The sequence below is a fragment of the Myotis myotis genome, unplaced genomic scaffold, assembly GCF_014108235.1.
Source record: "Myotis myotis isolate mMyoMyo1 unplaced genomic scaffold, mMyoMyo1.p scaffold_m19_p_2, whole genome shotgun sequence".
Taxonomy (NCBI): domain Eukaryota; kingdom Metazoa; phylum Chordata; class Mammalia; order Chiroptera; family Vespertilionidae; genus Myotis; species Myotis myotis.
Window position 1 is genome coordinate 193896108 of NW_023416324.1, and position 19281 is coordinate 193915388.

A 19281-nucleotide genomic window follows, 5' to 3' on the forward strand; every position below is an offset into this window, starting at 1 on the left:
ATTTTGCTGGATTTCAATAGTAACCAAGAACATAGCTTTGGCCAGGTTCTTCCTCAAGCAGCCCCTCCTTTCTTGCAGAACATACCAAAAGCTAAACCATGACAACAGTGATTTTCACCTTCATTTTAAATGTGGTCAACGAAGGACCAAGCCTAGGACTAGGCTCAGAGAGGCCTCTCTGTGGAATATGAGTTTAAAGACACGTTCCACTAAAGACATTTTTTTTCCTTACAAAATTGGAGAAATGTGAAGTCTAATTACTTAGCTGGGCCAGATATGCTTTTTCAGCTTCTGCTAGACTTAGCTCAACACAAACTGAGCCTACCCTTGCATACACAATGAGCCTCATTAATTCATCTGCCTTCCCAGCTCACTAAAGGAAAATGCAAACAAAACTCGGGGCAAATCCTTCTCTTTGCAATGTGTCTACTAGTATATGAGAAGCATCACCTCAAATCTGGCTCTTTCCATTCATACTGGGCTGCCCTGCTCTGACCAGCCAAAGAAAAGCGAGGTCAGAACTTACAGAAACTCTGCGACTCACAGTGTGAAAAAAAAAAAAAATTAAAAAAGGCAGTCATCGACAAGATCTGCCAGGAAATGAAGTAACAAATGGGGCCATGAATGCATCCACCCCGTCCCTGTCATCTATCTCATTATCTGTGTAAGCACTGTACTATCTTAGCTGCCACCGTAGATACAATGTGCTGATAGTATGCTCAGAATAACAGACCTTCTCAGGCATGTATAGCAGAATAACATGATATGGTGTACACATGACTCATTATTTCACACCTAATGAGTCTCAGACAGCAGTGGGCAAACTACGGCCCACGGGCCGGATCCGGCCCGTTTGAAATGAATAAAACTAAAAAAAAAAAAAAGACCGTACCCTTTTATGTAATGATGTTTACTTTGAATTTATATTAGTTCACACAAACACTCCATCCATGCTTTTGTTCCGGCCCTCCGGTCCAGTTTAAGAACCCATTGTGGCCCTCGAGTCAAAAAGTTTGCCCACCCCTGGACTCTCAGATCATTTAAGCACATCATTCATCGCCAATGTGAGATGCCCAAAACTTCTTAACTCTATCCATGCTGCCAATGGGAGTTTAAAAAGATGTCCACAGATTTTTGAAAATTCTCTCCGCAAAGTTAGAGTGGAATTCCTTTCCCTTGTATGTGGGCTTTACTCAGGGGCTCACTTCTGACAAGCAGAATGTGGTAAATGTGAAAGTGTCTGACTTCCAAGTCTCGGTCATTGAAAAAATTTGTGACTTCTTGTTCTCTCTCTCTCTCTGTCTCTCTCCACCTGCTCCCCCACTAGATGACCTGCTCTGGGGAAGCCAGATGTCATACACTCTTAAGAGATCCACAGGAAGTTCCTAAGCCTCCTGCCAACAACCAGCACGAACGTCCCAGGTGTGGGAGTGAGCCACCTTGCTTGGAGGGAGGTTTCCCCAGGCAAGCCTTCACCCCAGGGAAACCTTCATCCCCAGGCAAGCCTCAGTCCCAGGCAACATATTGACTGCTACTCCATGGAGACCCTGAGTCAGATCCACTCCACCAATCTACTCCTAGGTTCCTGACCCACAGAAACTGTGTGAGATGGCAAATGCTTATTATTTAAAGCTACTACCTTTCAGACTAATTTGTGATACAAAAACAGATAATTAGCATTCTGCCAGAAAAAAGTAGATGGCCTAAATAGGAATGGCATCAGTCTGATAGCAGACTTCTCAGCAGCCACAATAAAGCCGAAAGATAATAAAATACATGGACATGCTAAAGTCATTACTTTGTCCTACCTACTCTTTCCCATTGTAAACTCCTCCACCTACTTTTGAGGGCAATCTTTCCTGCCTCCTCCTGGTTTTTGCTCAATCTATTACTGCCATTTGTATTTCAACGCCTCTTTCTCTCCCTATGACTTCTTGCTTACAAACATATAAAGATTTATTTTATCATAAAACAACAAAACATCCACCGATGAATGAAACTCTTCATGGGTCTGACTTCCCCTTCATTGTTCTTCCTGTTGCCCCACTTTCTCTTTCCCCTCCCCCTCAGCTATATCTCCTCCCTCACAGCCCTACACACTTTTCAGATGTTTCCCGCCCCAGGCTACACACTAAAAAACTCCCAGGCATCATGGAAGACTTCCTAATTGTCAAACCTAAGGGACTCTCAGACTTCATTATCCAAGACCTGTGGTAGCGCCTGAAATGACAGAATAGGCCCTTGCTTGCTGCTGAGCCTCGTCTACTTTGCCCATCTCACTACCCGCCCTCTCATATCTCCTTCACTGGCACCTCAAATTAGTCTTAGAAGTCCCAGCCCTAAGATAGGTATCTCTTCTTGGGACTTTGGCTTCAACTCCCACTTACTATTCTAGCTTTGAGTTCCCTCTTAATTTCTAGAATCTTAAAAATATCCTTTGGCCAGCTTAACCACTGAGCATGGAACCAGGAACCAAGAGGTCAGGAAATATGCCTGGATTGTGGGCTTGATCCTCAGTAGGGGGCCTGCAGGAGGCAGCCGATCAAGGATTCCCTCTCATCATTGATGCTTCTCTCTCTCTCTCTCTCTCTTCTCTCTCTCCTTTCCTCTCTGAAATCAATAAAATATAAGTTTGTTCTTGTTTTTTTTAAATCTCTCTCTTAAAAAAATCCTTTGGTTGCTTGGAGCACTTCTCTGTATTTCTGTTAAATGTGTCCTTATTTGGCAGCATTTCTGTCTATTGTACGGGGTCAGGGGTGAAGGCCTTTCTGAGTAATACAGTCCACTCTATTGCAGAAGACTGTTCCCTTGGTCTAGTTCATAATTTAGACATATGCCTACTCGATTCATCCCCCCACTGTGGAGAGATCCCCTCAGGCAATGCTGTTTGATTCTCCTTCGGAGCTTCTGATACGGAGCTTTCCCCCCAGCAGAGCTAAGACGGGTAGGAAAAAAAAATCAAATATTAAGCATCTTAATTTCTCTTTTGAACAAACTTATCAAGCCTAATAACCATGTACTTCCCCTCCTTATTTTTGTCTATTTGATGCCCCAAGGAGCCTGCAGTGTCCTCAATATGCACAGAATCCTGGGGAAGCAGAGCAGGCTGCGCGCACAGAACCAGAGCAGAATGTAGCCTCGGGAAGAACCTTTTTTTGTCTGGTATAATCACTAGTTCTGATTACTTTCCTGGTTCCTGGTTTTACAAATGTAGGTTGTATCTAAAATTAAAGTGGATCTCTCCATTTTTATACATCACAAATATACGACAGATTTTTCACAAGCCTAGGCTTTTTCCCTTTAGAAAATAATAACTTAAACCAAATTGGATTAGTTAATATAGAGATATGGACAACTAGAACTTACATACGATATTGTTATTTTAAAAGAAAAAAAAGACAGAAAATCTCAAATAAAATGCTTGTTCCACATCACAAACATGTGAAGGGATAGACAACACATTGTTTTCTCTCTATCTAGGAATCTGTTATTTCACTTATGCTCTCTTTTCCAACCAATTTAAAAAATGTTTCTGTTTGGATTGAGGAAAAAAAAATCCACAGTAAACACCTTCCTAATCCCATGTTTGAAAACGTTGAGCCATTTTTTCCTTCTTAGGGTTCTTACGCAGCTTTCCCAAGAGCCATCGCATCATTGATATTCATGAGCCACCACTGTGACAGTTTGGTAAACAAACCCAATGATAAATCCATCTTTCCAGTCATATGTGACAAAAATTCTTCAGCGGCTTTATTTATGCAATTTAGATCGCAAGGTTCCAAGTATGTGGTAATTGTATTCCACAAAGGCCCCGGGCAGCAAAGTATTTATTTTACACTCCTGGACCCCATCAGGAAATGGCATAACCTGCTCTTGTGTTTATCTCCTTGCGAAAGAGCGGCATAGCAGGGAGATGTCACCTGCTTCATGGTGGGAAGGAGGGATGGCAGAGCAGGAGGACTAATTAGTTAACATCTATGAAGTGCTTTGCAGATGGAGAGTGATATGCAAGTGTGAATTTTAATTATGGTTCCCTGCCCTCCTTGGCAGAAACAAATAGGATAATTTCTTGGAATGAGAAGCAATGGTCTAACTTATCACTTTAGATGCTTTGATTCTGGAGAGTGAAATTCTCTGCCGGTTTTCGTGGTGATGGGAATATGTATACCTCATCCCACCCCTCTGTGGGAAAGAGAGAAAAGTGTGGAGGACATGTGACTGTATTCTTCATGGTGCCAGTAGTTGAGGGGCCAGTGGCAGCTGGTTTGCAGCCCTCTCATGAAATCATCAAGAGTTTATGGCTTCCACTGGGTTTCATTGCCATCACATATTCTTTTCTCCTTCATGCCTATGTATGTTTTCCTTTTTGGAGCGCAAGCAGTTCACTTACAGAAGAATTAGAACCTGGAATTCCACTCTTTGGTATAAAACTAACAGATGTGCCTACATATTTGCACCCTAAGTCCATGTACTAGAATGTTCATGGTAACATTATTTGCAATAGCCTTACACTGGAAACTTTTCAAATTCCCTTCAAGAGTTGAAATGATAAATAAATTGTGGTAATACACAATGGACTACTATGTAGTAATGAGAATGAATGACATATAAATTGAAATAAAAAATATATATCACCAACTTAAAAATATCGAAAGAAGCCAACACAAAGAATACATAGTGTATGATTCTATTTACTATACAAAGAACAACAAATCAGAGACTAGTTAAGCTAGTGACTACCCTTGGGGCATGGGTAGTGATTGGGAGGGACCACAAGGGGTGCTTCTGAGCTTCTGACAATGTTGTGTTTCTGGAGCTGGGTATTGTTACACAGGTATGTCCAGGTTGTGAAAACTCTTTGAGCTGTAAGCTTTTCAAAATAACAAATTTCTATAAGAGATTCAAAAATAATTTAAAGTGTCAGGTGCCCTTTATTTCTGGCCTATAACTTGGTTAGCATAGCAAAGCATTTGCTAGATATATCTGGTGAAAATGATATAAACTGGGAGACTTTTTGTGAAATTAGAATAATATGCTCCTATTCTTTCTATTCCCCAGCTAGCAATCTTACGAGAAACCAGAACAAGGCTCCCTCAGATTTCTGCTTGGCATAGCACTGTCCACATGTGCTAGATTGAGAGCCAACTAGATCAAAGGTACAGGATGTTTTTCCTGATAGAGAAGATGCTGAAAATGACCCACAGAGTTTAAATGAATCAACTTCAAACAACAAAATACAATGCAACTCTCACCGACGTATATGGCACACACTCTCAGAAGACAACTAACATTGGAAAATTGTCCTCATTTAACTTAATGTTCATCACAAGCCTCTCTTTGAATGCTGCTGATAAAGTTGCATTGTGATTCACTAGGCCCTTGAAGGGCCTGAGTGAAACACGCAGTGGGCTTAATGTGAATTTAATTCATTGGTAGTAGGTGAAAGTGAGTTAGGAATTCCTTGTAAAAGCTGAAATCCTATAAACCAACTGGTGTATCTAATCTGATTAGTTTATCAGTACACTCATTCCTCAGAAAATCCGAAGATGCTCAAGTCCCTTATGTAAAATGACACAGTATTTGCATATAACCTACATACATCCTGCCCTATACCTTAAATAATCTCTAGATTACTTATAATACCCAATATTATGTAAATGCTATGTAAATAGTTGTTATACCGTATATTGTTTTGGGTATAAAAACAGGGAATAAAAAGCCTGTATATCTCAGTACAGACATAACCACGGTAGGCCTACATACATACATAGTATACGTCAGCAACAACGTAACATGTTTTTCCAAATATTTCCGAACTGCAGTTGGTTGAATCCGAGATTGCAGAACCTGTGGGTACAGAGGACCTGCTGTATGTACAATCTCAATCCCAAACTCCAGTGGGATTGAGCAACTCCTCTCTTTCGTCAAGGAGAGATATAAGAAGACGTAGGTCCTCTTTCTCTTGGCTTTTATAAATCAAAACTCCATCCTGGATATTTATCAAGTAAAAAGACCTGCCCTGGTACCATTAGACATCCACTATGACACATTGCTCTGTCTGTCACATCTCAATCAATATTTAAAATTCTATTTAAATTGAATGGTTCTCCATTTTGTAGTATAAAGTCATAGATTCCAAGAATAAAACAACAGTGAAGCCATAGAACCAGAGGCAGAACTGATCCCTGGAGTGTGTGACAGTCCTCTCCACAACACCCCAGCTTCCTGTTGCTGAGATAACTCATCCCAGTAACAGTTCTTCAGATATTTGAAGGTTCCAGACTTCAGGCACTGTTGTAGACTCCCATGATACAGTAATAAATAGAGCAGACGAAAATCCCTGCCTTTTTGAATTATACATTTTAGCCAGATAAGGCCGGACTATGAACAATACATTTAGTAAACATGTTAGAAGGTAACAAATTCTACAGGAAGAAACAGAAAAAGGAGTCTAGAGTATAGGGTCATAGAGGGAAGAAGGGGGAGGTTGCAATTTTCAACAGACTGGTCCAGATTTCAGATCTCACTGAAAAGGTGAGGTTTATCCTTGATGGACATTAGGGGGCCTTAATGAGGTGAAACTCTCATATTGATGGGCTCCCTTCTTTGGCATCAGGCAGGCCTGTCTTAAGAAATGGCCTGGATCTACTACATAAACAAAGTTATACATATCTCCAAAGTTATATATCATATGGCCAGGATAATATAGGCTTGTGTGATCTTCAAAGCATATGTTATCAACTGCCCACCATGGCCACAGAAATGTCTTAATAAAGCTTCTTGTAACCAAATGAATCGACTTGCTTTCTGGTGTTATCAAACCAAAGCAATTACATTTAAAGGACATCTGCCAAAAATAACGATCTTCATTTCTGAGTGGCTGATAATTATGCCATTGCTTCCAGTAATGGTCAGACAAATTGTCTTTTGAGACTTCTTCTAGTTCTGAACAATCAGATCAAATCATCCATGAAGAAGAGATTTCCCTCTTATTCTCAACGGCCTGAGAGGCAGTCATTCAAGAACATTCACACCATTAACTTATGAATTAAAAATAAGGAGGAACACATCATGTGACTGCAAGGTCACAGTCTAGCCTGCATCTAACCCTCTCACCTTGCTTGTTTACCATACTACTTCCTCCTTCCCTTTACCAGGTGCTTCAACCTAAAGACACAACTTACAGTTTTTCATCCCCTTTGGAGTTTTCACATTGCTCCACTGTTCCAGTCATTTCCAATGTCAGAGAGAATGCCCCCACTTCTTTCCTAAGCCCTATTCTTATTTTAAAGCTTCATGATGGTTTTCTTTTTGTGTGAGGCTGTCTCTAAATCTTCACCCTCCCAGTCATCTCTTTTCTTTGCCTTCTGAAGCATTTATGTAGTGTCTATACTATTTCTTGGCACCAGCCATAGACTGCCTTGTACAGTTAATTATGTTTCATGTCTGTGTCCTATTTCCCTAGTGATATTGTAAGACCCTCAAAGGCTTTGCATTTCTGGGTCTTAGCCCAGATTCCTTCATCTGCTAGGTGTTTAATAAATGCTTGATGTAACTGATCATAATAATAATGGCACTAGTGGAAATATCCCATCTTCAGACAATAAGTAAGAACCCTAGTCCTTCTTTGCAGGTCCTTAAATGGCCTCTGAAATGAGACATTGAGAAGTTCTAGCTGTTCATTCATGTCACCACGTTCCCCATGCATAGGCAAGACAATTATGCTATCGCATCCGCCTGGCTGACAGAGCTTACAAAACGTCTTTGTAATTAAGCCACAAAGCATTTCCAGAGATGTGAAAATATAGAGAATAGGCTCCCTAAATAGATAAAATACCAAGGAAGAACACAGTGAAGGAGAGTATCAACCACTTATTTATGGTGATGCAAGTCACAAATAAAAGAACCAAGTGCAAATATTGAGTGCCTACTGTGTGTCAGGCCCTGTGCTAGGTGCTCCACACACAGTGTCTAATCCTCATACCAGCCCTGCAAGGTAGGATCCATATTTCCATTGATAGCGGAGGAAAAAAGTGCAAGAGATGACCTGACCCGACTCAAGGTCACTCCACCAGGGAGAGGTACGTGGAGCTCTTCAGTTCAGGTTTGTGGTGCTCTCTCCTCTTTAGTTTGCTTCCTCTTCCCTGCCGTGTGAGTTGTTCCCGTGGCTGCTTCATGTTTTTGTTTGCTCCCAGGCAGCAACGGATCTGAGAAGTAGACTAGATGTCATAAAAAGATAAGATGTATCACCATCCTCTAGATAAAGTTTTGCTGGTGAGGAAACGGAGTGTCACATGATGTGTTCCTCCTTATTTTTAATTCATAAGTAAATGGCACATGGATTTAGAGAACATGCTTAAATTCACACGGTGCATAAATGGCAAAACCCTGATTCAAACCAAATTTGGGGGACCTCCAATGCCTTTATTCTTTCCATTACCTAACACCGACTAGATGACGACCTTATGAAGAGCGATGCGATACTGGTGGCCACTGAGTTCTATCATCAGCATCCTCTGAGCCTTCATGCTGTTGTCATCTTGGAACTGATGCCGTGGACACCCAGTCCTTTTTGGGAATTTGCTAGGCCAGACATGCTGAGCAAATGAAGTCTGACCTTGAGGATATAACTTCTTATATTTCAAAGTAAAAAAAGAAAACTCTACATATTAAAACATAAATAATAATGGCAAAAGTTAATATTTTATGTAATTTGAAGGCACAACATTATAAGCTAAAGTTAATAAAATTCAGAAGTTAATAAATATACAAATTCCTATAACATTCTTTCAAAAAGATGCAATACGTTAGAAGAGGCTGAAGGCTTTCTCATGATGAAAATAAAACCAAGACCTGGCACAGACACTTTAGAAACAAGTTTTTAGGTCAATAGCTAGCAAAGTTTAAAATGCATTGTCCTTTGACCTTGCTAGTCTACCTCCAGGAATTTATCCTTTGGATCAAGGTGCCAAGTATGCAAAGACATATGTCTGTATATATTCTATGCAGTGTTGTTTGGCTAACAAAAGCCTAGAAACAACATAAATGCCTGTTGATAGAAGATAAATTAAATAAATTAGGGTACTTATATATAATGAAATATTTTGCAGTAGTTAACACAAAGGAGGTTAGTCTTTATGCGCCAATATGAAAAGAGTAACAAGACATGAATCAGTTACCTGCTGTCAAAATAATATTACTTAACAAATAACTATCAGCTTCAGTGGCCATATAACAAGAGTTCATTCCCCAAGCATCTGGGGTCAAATGGAAGTGTGGGGGCAGTAGCTAGAAGTCTTCACTGATCTCAGACAAGTTCCTTTGTATGAGCAATGGTCCTAACCCCACGTGAACAGACCATCCTGTCTGATGCAACCTTAGGTGTGTTATTGGTATTCAGCGATTGTTACATAATTTAATGCCTTCCACAGGAGCCCATGTATTCGCACGACATGCCTGTGTCAGATGCCTAGAAGTCACACAATTAATGGTTTCCCCTTTTCACTGGATTCTTATATAATAAAAATACTAACTCTGTAGTTTAAATGTGGAAATCAATTTAAATGTAAAATTTATTCTTGTGCGTTGATGAATTATTGAATGTTTGGGGAGGACCAGAAATTCAAAAGTCCAATTAGAGAAACAAATATTATTTATAGATTTTCTTCCAGTAGAATAAAAACAATTCAAGAAATTATGATCGACAAAATGAAAGTATGCTACTTATTCATTCAACAAATATTTAAAAGCCTGTTATGTACCAGACACTGTTGTAGATTCTGGAAAAATCACAGTAGAAATAAAAAATGCCTGTCTCATAGAGTTTACATTTTCCTGGGTGAAAATAGATAATAAACAAGAAACTAAATACATAACTAAAGTAATTTCAGATAGTAATACGTTCTGTAAATAAAATTAGTCAGGGTAATAGGATGGACAGTAATGGGAAGAGATGAGGCCATGATATGAGACGAGATGGTCAGAGAAGGCCTCTCTGGAGAGATCACATTTTCTCTGAGACCAGAAGAAGCATGTGAAAATTTTGGCAAAATGGGAACAGGTGATGCATAGGTGCTGGGGTTGAGAATTTGGGAATATATGAAAATAGTCCAAGAATAGTAAATGAAGGGGTAGTGGTATGAAGTGAGGTCAGAGAGATAGAAAGGGCAAGGCTGTGAAGTCTGGGAGGTCATCTATTTGATCATGTTTGTCACTGGAAAGGTTTTAGCCCGTATACAACCACATAAGCATCTTCCACTAATGACATACACCTGTAAAGCAGAGCAAACCAGAACAGATGTAGACCTTTGGCACGGGTACTGAAAATATCACTGTTGTTCTTTATTTTTAATAACTTTATTACTGAAGTACATGATTTTTTAAATTAATAATAAAAATAATCTTTGAGTACTTACTATGTGCCAGGTACTACACCAGGGGTTTTATATATTTTAACTTCAATGCTCAGTTTATGTAGTTATACTAAATTCTCAAAAATATCCTGCAATTGCCTTTTTACAAAGATGGCGCTGAAAGCGAAGAAGGAAGCTTCTGCCCCTCCCAAAGCTGAAGCCAAAGCAAAGACTTTTAGGGGAAAGAAAGCACTGCTGAAAGGTATCCCCAGCCACACACACACACACACACACACACACACACACACACGAAGATCAAAGATCCCCACGTGACCCACCTTCCACTGGCCAAAGACACGAAGGCTCCGAAGGCAGCCTAAATATCCTTGGAGGAGCATCCCCATAAGAAGCCACCTTGCACACGATGCCACCTCAAGCTCCCCCTGACCACCAAGTCAGCCATGAAGAAAATAGAAGACAACAAGACACTTGTGTTCACTGTGGATGTCAAGGACAACAAGCACCAGACCAAACGGGTGGTAAAGAAGTTCTATGACACTGACGTGGCCGAGGTCACACCCTGCTCAGGCCTGATACAGAGAAGAAGGCATATGTTCGACTGCCTTCTGACTATGATGCTTTGGATATTGCCAACAAAATTGGGATCATCTAAACCAGTGGTTTTCAACCTTCCTAATGCCACGACCCTTTAACACAGTTCCTCATGTTGTGGTGACCCCCAACCATAAAATTATTTTCTTTGCTACTTCATAACTGTAATTTTGCTACTATTATGAATCGTAATGTAAATATCTGATATGCAGGATGTATTTTCATTGTTACCAATTGAACATAATTAAAGCATAGTGATTAATCACAAAAACAATATGTAATTATATATGTGTTTTCCGATGGTCTTAGGCGACCCCTGTGAAAGGGTCGTTCGACCCCTAAAGGGGTCGAGACCCACAGGTTGGCGACCCACAGGTTGAGAACCGCTGATCTAAACGGAGTCCAGCTGCCTAATTCTAAATATAAAAATTTTACACTGTAAAATAATACCCTGCAATATTTCATGTATCCCGTTTTGCAAACAATAAAACAGAAACTCAATTGGAATAACTCACAAAAAATACATTGCTATTAAAGTTCCCAAACTGGTACTCAAGTTTAGACTCTTGAGTCCACAGACTCTGTTCATTCTTCTTCAGGATCCTGGTGCCAAATCAACTGTTTCCTAATCCATTTTGCCTAATTCCTAGTCTGATATCAAAACCAATAAATTCTCAATCATACGATTTAGCTATATTAGGTAGACATAGGCTATGACTATTTAAGAACAGCTAGCAATATTGGAGCATCTCTGTGTAATGGGCACTGTGGCATGCACTTACATGTATCTTCACAACTCGGTGGGCTTTGAGAAACAGAACTGACACTGAAACCATAACACACAGAAAGCTGGTGGAATCTTGTGGCCTGAACCCAACTGGATCAGTTGTCTACTAAGGTGAAAATATCAACATTCTCCATAGGATTTAAATGAGACTCAGAGCCTCGAAACAGTATTCAAAATATCCAGAACAAAATCCAAAATTACTCAACACACAAAAGGACAGGAAAATCACAACTCACCTGGGAAAAGAAAATCAGCTGCCAATGACAATATAACACAAATGTCATAATTATTTGACAAAGATTTTAAAGAAATTCTGTAATTAGGAGTACTTCTACATATTATTTTAATATAATACTACTCTGAGGCTAAATATGAACAAATCAAAAGTTAAAATCTGAATATATTGTTAAGTTTGGAGTCGTTAAACTTGATTAAACATGTTGCGATGACAGAGAAGAGAGAGTATTTGGAAAGAGTATGGTTTTAGACTCAAATAGCATATCTCAACTCCACTATGTCCTAGCTACTTAATCATGTACAGTTTGCTTTTCTCATCTTTAGTTTCCTCATCTTAAAATGGAAGTAATAGTGCTTAACAGACAGATTTCCTGTAGACATAGAGGTCATATGGACAAGTCACCACATAGTGCTGACATATAGAATGGGAGCATTAATCTTCCTCTTCTCTCTCCTCTCCCTACATTATGGCTACTAGTTCTGACCTTGAAATGGTAAAATTTTCTTCTTATTCTGAAAAAGGGCAGTCATCTTTGGAGTCTATTTCTCCATTTTCGATACTAAGAATAGTAAAAAGAGAAATAAAATTTATTCTTTAACCCTGGTGCCCATTTCTCTGGGGTGTTGGTTTACATAAGGCTTGAGAGAGCAGAGAGGAGGCCAGTGGAAACCTTTGTACATGTTGGGTGCCTAACCACACTTCCTGATTAGCTCCTTGGTTGATTTATGTGTTTAACCTTTGTATTTGTATTCAGTGTGCAGAAAAATGTCAAACGTGTTGCATTGCCCTTCACACCAATCTGATGAAGTGACAGTGGTCATAGGAATTTAGAGTCAGGAGAAGCCTGGGGAGGTGTCCAGGTCAGTGCCATCATTTTTCACTGGTGGGAACTGAGGCTAGAGAGGGGATATAATTTTCATGACTTGAAAATAATTGTTTATATAAATACCCTTTTTAAAGTGCCATTTCCCATAAAAGCATTTAACATACTCAAGAATGAGGTCAGGGAATGTGTCATGTTCACTATTACACCCCCAGCTCCTAGAAGACTTCCTGGAACACTTAATGGATTCTCAATAAATATTTGTTGAATGACTGTAGGAATGTTTAGCTCCAGAGATAAGTACTGTGTGCTTTGTGATGCTTTAAAAAATATCCCTTCCCTTTCTCATAAATACCCATTGCCTTTGTCTCCTAATGTGAACACTATTTGGGTTTCTGCCTGAATCAGTGTGTCCTAAATAGTTAGCTATTGGTACAATAGCTCTATTTTTAGTGATTTCAAATAAATGCTTGTTGCCTCTCTCACTTTGAAAGGCCTTTTTACTTTTAGGCTAACTCATGCTACCCCTCTATTGCCATAGTTACTCTTTCAAAGTTATTTTTTCAAAAGATCAATCACATGTTAAAACTCCTCCATGATTACCCCTGACCTACCAGAACCTCCACTGTGACTCTTAAAGCCTTTGCTGACTTCTTATAAGCATAGAACATCTTGAGAAGAGTTCCAATAAGGACATTTTCTTCAATTTCAGTCATGTTTACCTGTCTATTAGAATAATACTCAGACACTGGCCCAACTATGTTGCCACTGATCCCCCCTTATTGAGGACTCAGAAATAACACAGTTATGAACTGAAATAGCTAAGAGCTCATGACAGGCAGCCAAGGAGATATGACCCAGCTCTGAGGTGGTAAGCTGCCCCTTTACCAGTCTTATAGAAACACCTGAAAGGCAAGCTGGCACAACAAAAGGGCCATTGGATTTACAGCTGGAAGGCCTGGATTTGCTATCTGGAGGTCATGCCATTAACTTGCTATGCAGCTGTGGGCAAGCAACTTCAAACCTCTAGTTGCCTCATCTGTAAAATGCAAAAGTTGGCATTAATGGCTCTTTAAGCTACAGTCAGGTGAGTTTATAAATCCACTAGAGGCCCAGTGCATGAAATTCATGCATGGGTGGGGTCCCTAGGCTTGGCGGGCCATCAGGGCCAATTGGGGCCAGGTTGATTGGGGCCCGGCCAATCAGGGCCTGCTGGCTGGGCTGAGGGATGGGGAGGAGGGACGATGGGAGGCTGTCCACTGGCCCCAAGGAGGAAGCTGACCCTCAGCCCCCCTGGGAAAGGGCCTGTGTCTGCTGCCACCCACCCCCGGTTCCCTGTCCCAGCCTGAGGCCCAGCCTCAATCAGGTGATCAGGTTCTGTCAGCCAGGAGGAGGGACCATGGAAAGTTGGCTGGCCTAGGAGGTTGGCTGTGGGAGCACAATAACTACCAGAGGGCAGCTCCTGCATTGAGCGTCTGCCCCCTGGTGGTCAGTGTGTGTCATAGTGACTGGTTGTTCTGATCATTCCAGTCATTCGGTCATTCCGGTCACTTAGGCATATATATATATGATTCTGGGGTAAGTAGAAAAATAACAAAGGGAGTGAAAAAGGTAACTTACCTTTGTTCTTCCGTTGATGGATTAGAGTAATGGATGATGCTTTCTCTGTGTTCATTTGTTCAATAAATATTTATCCTGTATCTTCTATGAGCAATATCTGAGGCTGGGACCTTGACCTGAGAACTGGACTTAAACTAAACTACACCAATGTGCAGAAATGGCTTTTATACTGATTTGCACTGCACAACTTAATTGCTTTTAGACAAATGCCCCACTGAGCCTAGATATCTGTTTTCCTTAGAGAATATGCCATATTTTAAACTCTAAATGTCTTCCACATTATGCATTAAAGCCTACAATAAAAGAAAAAAAGGTCCCAAACTGCCACCTTCAAATCTAACATTTGGATGAAATAATTTTAATTCATGAATTCATCAGAATTGCCATTAAAATGATTGAAAGCAGGAAAAAAATTCTAGGAGAACTGGACCTTTAAGAACTGATTTTTTGTTGGCAGAGGAAACATGTCCACTATAATGGGACAATTTAAATGCATAACTGTTAAAACAAACTCTTTAAACTATTCCCTGCATGTCCCAACATTCATCATGTTGACTAGCAAGACATCAATTTTTCATAAAATACTGTATAACTGAAAAGGAGACATTTAAAGGAGAGAAAAAAATTGAATTCATTGTTTCAGCTCAGGCTCTGACTACTCCGGCATTCTATAAGGTGATTAACTGATTGTATGCAGGGAAGAAGCAGTGGCACTTCACAGAGCTCTACAGATTGAGTTCTCACTTCTGTTTTACTTTTCTCTTTCCTTAAGCACCTTGATTTTTCCCTCCCTGAGGCACTGCATACATGACAAGAAGAATGAGTTCGCTGCATGAAAAAGTCTGTGTTATTGTGCTTTCACTTCTACCTCAACAAATACCAGTGTTGGTAGCCCACATATGGCAAAAGGGATTAGAACAGGACACAAGTCTATTTAGTTGAAATTTAATACCCATTATGCATTTTATCTTGCCAAAGGGAAAAAAGGTTAAGGATACAAAATTTAAAAAATATATATTTCAAGGACTATTCCTAATATTTTAATTATCATGGGAGCTGGGCGATTGTGTTTTTTTAAATGGGTGCACTCCAATGTCTCAATTTTTTGTTGTCCACAATTCCTCTTCCTTCAGCATAAATTTCTTGTGAAGTCTGTGTTGTAGAATCTTAGGATAAGATAGAACCTCCAGTAAATATTATCTGGCTCACCTTGTTTTCATGTACAATAGTTAAGCTTCATCCTTGTCTCAATACAGAATTCAACAATATCATCAAATAAAATCTTAATGCTGTCCAGGGAACAATAGAATTTATTTTGATTTTGAACAAGAACAGATGACTAAGCCATAGCAAATACCATGCAATAAAGAACTTCTTATCTCATAAAAAAGCAACTACTTTAATATGATAATGTATAATTTGGAAAAGGTATAATCCTGACTCTCATGAAAATATAAAATGACCATATGTCAAAGACTGTTTTACACCCATAAGTTACTAAGACTAGTTCAGAGGAGAACTTAAAGAATAACCATTATACACAAAGGAAATCAGAAATGCTGAAATGAATGAGCTAATAGATGCAAAACTAGTTAATATTCCATGGGCAATGAAATGTACTGTTTGAGGTTATCTTTTTCTGTAGGGTGGAAATTAATCACATTTCTATAGGACATAGTTCATTTGCATTCCTATGGATGTGAATCATTGTAAACTAGAGTTATACAATAGCTTAGTCAATAGAAATATAAAGGGGCATCCAATTATGACTTCGATAATTAATGGAGAGTCCACTAGACAACATCTAAACTCCATTGAAAGAACACTTAGTCATCTCTTTTTCCCATTTCCAACTCTTGAACAAGTTTTCCAAACAATTTAAGGTAAGAGATTACATTTCCAACCTTACTTTTGGTTTGTCAAAATAATGCATGATAACATATAGGTTGTTCCAACATTTTTCTGTTAGAAGGAATACTTCACTGATTATTCTTACACATATATTTTAATACATATTTATTAGTTTTTGTGCAGGAAAGTTTACTTTAAGTGGAATTACTAGGTCAAAGGCCATGACCATTTTAAAGAGGGACCAAATATCCAACTGCTCTCCAAAAATACTGAGCCATTTTTATTCCCAATAAAAAGTATAGGATGTGACCATATCTGCAAATCTTTCTAACAGTTAATATTATAAATCTTTGAAAAAAAATTCAATTTGATAGAGGAAATTATTTTAACATGCTTTTCCATAATAAGTAGTACTTTGGGAAAAATGATATATTATAGAGTTGTTGTGAGGATTAAATAAATAAAGCATACAAAATAGTCCTTGCTGTTTGATAAAACACTCAATATATGTACACTTTGTTCATTTTCTTTTGAAAGGATTGTTTTGGTTATTTTAATAAATTTAAGGTGCTCTGTCTATTTTGGGGATATTAAACCTTTTTCCAATACATACTAGTCCTATATAATAAAGAGATAACATGCAAATTGACCATCACTCCAACACACAAGATGGCCACCCCCATGTGGACACAAGATGGCTGGCAGGGGAGGGCAGTTGTGGGCGATCAGGCCAGCAGGGGAGGGCAGTTGGGAGGGGTCAGGCTTGTAAGGGAGGGCAGTTGTGGGCAATCAGGTCTGCAGGGGAGAACAGTAGGGGGGACCCAGGCCTGTAGAGGAGGGCAGTTGGGGGCAACCAGGCCTGAAGGGGAGGGCAGTTGGGGGGGGACCAGGCCTACAGGGGAGGGCAGTTGGGGGGGACCAGGCCAGCAGGGGAGAGCAGTAGGGGCAACCAGGCTGGTAGAGGAGGACAGTTAGGGGTGACCAGGATGGCAGGGGAGGGCAGTTAGGGGTGGCCAGCCAGCATGGGAGGGCAGTTAGGGGCAATCGGGCCGGCAGGGGAGCAGTTAGGTGTTGATCAGGCTGGCAGGGGAGTGGTTAGGGGGCAATCAGGCAGGCAGGCAGGCAAGTGGTTGGGAGCCAGCAGTCCTGGATTGTGAGAGAGATGTCTGACTGCCCTTTTAGGTCCCAGATTGGAGAGGGTGCAGGCTGGGCTGAGGGACACCCCCCGCCCTGTGCACGAATTTCGTGCACCGGGCCTCTAGTATATTGAGATATTTGACAAATATCATGACACACACATACATATTCATTTAAGTCGAGTATCTCAGTAGTATTTTCCTTCTTGGGTATTTCCCAACCAAAATTTATAAATATATTTTTATAATTATTTTATATATTTAGATTTTTAGTCCATCTGGAATTTATTTCACACATAGTATAAAAACAGAACGTAAATTTATGTCTGTTTTAGATGAATAAACTAGTTGTCTCAAGATAATTTATTGAATAGTTTTTGTTCCTCACCAATTTGAAATACTACCTTTATTACTTATGTCTTTTTATGAGAGGCTATCTTTAAATTTATATTGTAGATCACTGATCTATTGTTTATTTCTTGAAATTATACAACACTGCTTTAATTACTGTAGCCTTATAGGAGTTGCTATTTAGAGAGGGAAGCCCCCTCAACGTTCTTTTCGACATTTTGCTTAGTTCTGTCTTCACATTATCCAGTCCCACCAAAAGCCTGTAAGGACCCTAAGTGGATTTACACTGAATTTATAAATATACTTGAGGAAAATTGAAAATGTTTAGTTAAATTGGCTTTTTTCCTCCTAGAAACTGAACCACTACTATATTTATTTGGGTATTATTTTATTCCTCTTAGTAAATTTTTATAGTCCTTTTATTTAAGCTTTAGACATTTATTAGTTTGGCATTTTTAGTTTTTGACCTATTGGGAGTGAAATTTTTTAGCATTACATTTTCTCATTGTTATTGTTGGTATACAACAAAGCAATTGATTTTTTTTTTAAATGTTTACCTTATGGTTGGTTTTCTAATTCCGCAAATTTTTCAGTTGATTCCCTTAAATATTCCAAGTAAAAGATCAGATCACTTATAAGTAATTATAGCTTGGCTCCTTTCCAATAGCTATACCACCTTTCTTTCTCTTTCTTATTCCATTTCTAGGATTCTCAAAGCGTTGGGAGACATCAATGAGCAAAAAGGGGAACATATGTAATACTTTCAACAATTAGGTTTTTATAAAAATCTTGAGTAATGGAGGTGATGCCAGGCATTATCATGTTCTTTACTTTGATGTTAGTGGAAATGATTCAAATATTTTGCCATTAACTAAATTATTTCTCATATATTTTAAATAGCTCTTCTTTTTTTTAGGAATGGATCTATTAGAGGAAAAGATGGCAGCTATTGTGATAAGTGACTTTCCTGTCCACTTCCTTTAATGTCTATACCTATATCACTTGGTATTATTTAGAGCGAGCATGGCTTACTCTAATGATAGTGTATTGAAGGAATCATCAAACTATAGCTCAGCCCATGGGCCAATTCCAACTCACGATCTGTCTTGTAAATACAGATTTCTGAGAACACATGCCCATTTTTTTACATAGTTTGCTTGTTTTGCAGAGTTGGATAGTGACAACCAAGATCACATGGCCTGGTAGGCCAAAAACATTTACTACCTGGCCTTTGCAGAAAAAGTTTTCCTACCTTGAATCATTCCATAGAACCCTTAAAACACATATGAGTTTGTTGTTTAAGAATGCTTATAGTCTTCATTAAAAAAGCTAAAACCAGATTTTTCATTTTGGGCAAATGCTTGATGATCAGATAGATAATACTAAACATACATATTTAACTTTTTTCATTATGTGGGATTGTATTTTGCAACTAATTTATCTTGGTGGAAGCTGTCCTGCTCAAAATGCATTATTTTAGGAATTTTTATGATAAAGGCAGATGATGATTG

The 19281-nt window shown here is 39.2% G+C and overlaps 1 protein-coding gene and 1 pseudogene across 2 annotated transcripts in view; one reads left to right on the forward strand and one right to left on the reverse strand.

Moving 5' to 3' along the window:
* LOC118675455 (IQCJ-SCHIP1 readthrough transcript protein) overlaps window positions 1-19281 on the reverse strand; it is a 511967-nt gene that overhangs the window by 379331 nt on the left and 113355 nt on the right. The gene's annotated exons all lie outside the window — the stretch shown is intronic.
* LOC118675456 lies at window positions 10524-11025 on the forward strand (annotated as a pseudogene).